General features: G+C 41.0%; 1 pseudogene; it reads left to right on the plus strand.

Moving 5' to 3' along the window:
* The first annotated feature begins 1,518 nt into the window (after positions 1-1,518).
* Positions 1,519-2,473, plus strand: LOC144216015 (purine nucleoside phosphorylase-like; annotated as a pseudogene).
* Positions 2,474-4,321: the final 1,848 nt, after the last annotated feature.

A 4,321-nucleotide genomic window follows, 5' to 3' on the forward strand; every position in this document is an offset into this window, starting at 1 on the left:
TTGACAAAGCTGGAAAGAGTATCCAATGGAATAAAGACAGTCTCTTTAACAGATGGTGCTGGGAGAACTGAACAGCAATATGTAGAAGAATGAAACTAGACCAATTTCTTACACCATACACAAAAATAAACTCAAAATAGATGAAGGACCTGAATGTGAGGCAGGAAACCATCAAAACCATAGAGGAGAAAACAGGCAATGACCTCTTTGACCTCAGCCGCAGCAACTTCTTACTCAACACATCTCTAAAGGCAAGGGAGTTAAAAGCAAAAATGAAATATTGGGACCTCATCACGATAAAAAGCTTTTGCACTACAAAGGAAACAACACAACTATATGTCAACCTCAGAATGGGAAAAGATAGTTGCAAATGACATATTGGATAAAGGGCTAGTATCCAAAATCTATAAAAATCTCACCAAACTCCACACCAGATAAATAATCCAGTGAAGAAATGGACAGAAGAAATGAATAGATACTTTTCCAAAGAAGACATCCAGATGTGCAACAGACACATGAAATGATCCTCAAAGTCACTTATCATCAGGGAAATACAAGTCAAAGTCACACTGAGATAGCACCTCATGCCGGTCAAAGTGACTAAAATGAACAAATCAGGAAACTACAGATGCTGGCTAGGATGTGGAGGAATGGGAAACCTCTTGCACTGTTGGTGGGAATGCAAAATGGTACAGCCACTCTGGAAAACAGTGTGGAGGTTCCTCAAAAAAATTGAAAACAAAACTACCCTATGACCCAGCAATAGCACTACTAGGAATTTACCCAAGGGATACAAGAGTGCTGATGCATAGGGGTACATGTACCTCAATGTTTATGGCAACACTTTCAACAATAGCCAAATTATGGAAAGAGCCTAAATGTCCATCAACTGATGAATGGATAAAGAAGATGTATATATAGATTGGAATACTACTTGGCAATGAGAAAGAATGAAATTTGGCCATTTGCAGCAACATGGATGGAACTGGAGGGTTTATGCTAAGTGAAATAAGTCAGTCAGAGAAAGACAAATACCATATGTTTTCACTCATTAGTGGATCTTGAGAAACTTAACAGAGGACCATGGGGGAGGGGAAGTGGAAAAAAATTTTCAAACAGTGAGAGCGGGAGGCAAACCATAAGAGACTGTTAAATACAGAGAACAAGCTGAGGGTGGCTAACGAGGTGGGGAAGAGGGGAAAGTTGGCGATTGGCACTGAGGAGGGCACTTGTTGAGATGGCACTGGGTGCTTTCTGGGAACCAATTAGACAATAAATTATATTAAAAATAAAAAATAAAAGTTCAATATGTTTTCTCACATGTTCCTCTTTTCTACATCTAATTGCAGCAATTTAAGGGAAAGGGTTGGCAAGTATGACTAATATTTATATTTAAAGTTATTCTAACTCACTGTGTACACACACCCGGCAAGGCCAACACTTTGCAGGGCAGCGCAGCACAGCCAACCAGATCCGAGTGCAGAAGAGCGGCTTCCTCAGGAGGACAGCGGTGGCACCATGGAGAACGGATTTATGTATGAAGATTATCAGAACACTGCAGAATGACTTCTGTGCCTCACCAAGCACCGACCTCAAGTAGCAGTGATCTGAGGTTCTGGGTTAGGAGATCTGGCCACTAAATTCACTGAGGCCCAGAGCTTTGACTACAGTGAGATAACAAACTTTTCCCAAAGTACAGTGCCAGGCCATGCTGGTCGACTGGTGTTTGGGTTCCTGAATGGCAGAGCCTGTGTGATGATGAAGGGCAGGTTCCACATGTATGAAGCCTACCCACTCTCAAAGGTGACATTCCCAGTGAGGGTTTTCTCCCTTCTGGGTGTGGACACCCTAGTGGTCACCAATGCAGCTGGAAGTCTCAACCCCAAGTCTGAGGTTGGAGATATGCTGATCCGCAACCACATCAACCTCCCTGGTTTCTCTGGTTTGAACCGTCTCAGCAGGCCCAATGAGGAAAGGTTTGGACTTCGTTTCCCTGCCATGTCTGATGGCTATGACTGGGATATGAGGCAGAAGGCTTACAGTGTCTGGAAAAAATGGGGGAGCAGAGAGAGCTGCAGAAAGGCACCTATGTGATGGTGACAGGCCCCTCCTTTGAGACTGTGGCAGTGTCGGCTGCTGCAGAAGCTGGGGGCAGATGCTGTTGGCATGAGCACAGTACTAGAAGTTATAGTTGCAAGGCACTGTGGGCTTCGAATCTTTGGCTTCTTCCTCATCAGTAACAAAGTCATCCTGGATTATGAAACCAAGGAGAAGGCCACTCACGAGGAAGTACTAGAGCCCGGGAAGAAAGCTGCACAGAAATTGGAACAGTTTGTCTCTATTCTAATCGCCAGTATTCCACTGCCTGGCAAAGGCAATTAACCAGCTCTGGAGAGGTCTGGCCTCTTCCTTAATGGGATCCAAGCAGCTACTATGTACTTTGGCTCCTTGCTGGGGTCATGTGCCTCTGCCCTTAAGTAGTAAGAGAAAGGAGAGGAAGATTCACCATTTCTCCCACTAGACCCTTCTGTGCTGGCTCCTCTTTTGCTTGGATGTCTCAAAATAGTTTTTACCCCTATTCTTCCCCAAGAGCTAGAGCCCAACCTTACCACACAGCTGTGTATATACCCTGGGTGTGATTTGGACTGTGTGAACTTGGGGCACATTACCTACTGCTATCTCTTTGAGATAAGATGATTTCACATTCCTGAAGACTTCAGTCTGCCTCACATGAGGGTCAGCCCACTCAGTCTAATACCACTTGTATTTTAATATGATTCATATTTTGAGAATAAAAAGGATGAAACAAAAAAATAATAAAGTTATTCTAAAATGTGACAAAAATTGCAAAAATTTAAATATTTTTAATTGTCTACTTTATTCTTAACCATAATAGTAGTTTTATTTTATTTTATTTTTTAAGTTTTTTTTTATTTATTATTTCTAGGAGAGAGAAAGAGTGAGCAGGGGAGGGTCAGAGAGAGAGGGAGTCACAGACTGAAACAGGCTCCAGGCTCTGAGCTGGTAGTCAGCACAGAGCTCAAACCCACGAGCCGCCAGATCATGACCTAAGCGAAAGTCGGACGCTTAACCGACTAAGCCAACCAGGCGCCCCAGTAGTAGTTTTAATATGATGTGATTGACAACATTTTATACATTTTTTCTATTTGTTTTCTCTATTTTTTGGAACCAGCCTCTCTAAAGTAAAATTGTATTAGGGAGGTCTATGTTGCAGATGGTAGATGGGCCTCTGTTTTCTCTTGTAGTTAGTAACAACTTTCCCCCAAGGAAATCAATGTTAATATCACTGAAAATACCTAGAAGCTTGAAGTCTAGAGACCAAAAAGGAAAGGGTAACTAGTTCTTGCCTATATACTGTGTCCTGATTAAGAAACCAGGTCAGCAGAATCTCTTTTACTTTTTGACTTAGTTTCATATCAACCCCAAGAGTCCTGTAATATTGTCCATTTGCAGAAAAGAGCATGAAATGACAACAATTTCTCCAGATAAGTTAATTATCTGCCTTGAAGAATGCTTCAAGAGCCTTGATCTACTAATGATATTAGCTAGCACTGGTTGTTCTGAGACATTTTAATGAGTACCCATGCAGCAACGACAGTCTTCAGGAAAGTATTTCTGACTTCTAATTAACTTATAAAGTTTTCTTGGACATTTTTTGTTGTTGTTGTTGTTGTTTTGAAACTGAGAATGAAGGAAGGAAATTATATGGTAGGTAGCTAGTGCATTCTTTCTGAATCTCTCTCTAGATGACATAAATTAATGGCTGGTCTCATTTTTCATGCTCCTATGCTTGAAAAGAAAGAAATTAAGACAGTGATGCTATTTAACTATTAGAGGAAGAATTCAATTTTGATCAAAATTATCTAGAGCTTTCCAGATCTAGCATCTATGTACTTTACTGAGGCACCTCCTGGGCCAATGAACCAACTCAGGCTCTGCCAAATGGAACTGTTTAAATTTTAATGATTCTGGCCCCCAATCTTACTGATTATATCCACTGCATTGAGAGTACACCCTTTTTCTGAAGCATAAGAAATTCTATTACCCAGCAGCTTGGGACAAGTTAAATTAGTCTGTAGACAGTTTAACTACAGGAACACTTGCCTCTAGGAAAACCATTAATTTTGTTTAAAGTGACTATATTGCTGTCATTGGGGGACTTTCCAAATCTCTTTGTTGCCACAGAGCCTTGCTTAAAGAGAAGAATGCTGATTGACTAAATGCTCTTCTTTTTTGCTTCTTTTTCTGCCAAAAAAATCACACATACAAATAGGCAAATATGTACAGATATCTAGCTAAA

This window comes from Crocuta crocuta, unplaced genomic scaffold (assembly GCF_008692635.1).
Source record: "Crocuta crocuta isolate KB4526 unplaced genomic scaffold, BGI_CrCroc_1.0 scaffold609, whole genome shotgun sequence".
Lineage (NCBI taxonomy): Eukaryota > Metazoa > Chordata > Mammalia > Carnivora > Hyaenidae > Crocuta > Crocuta crocuta.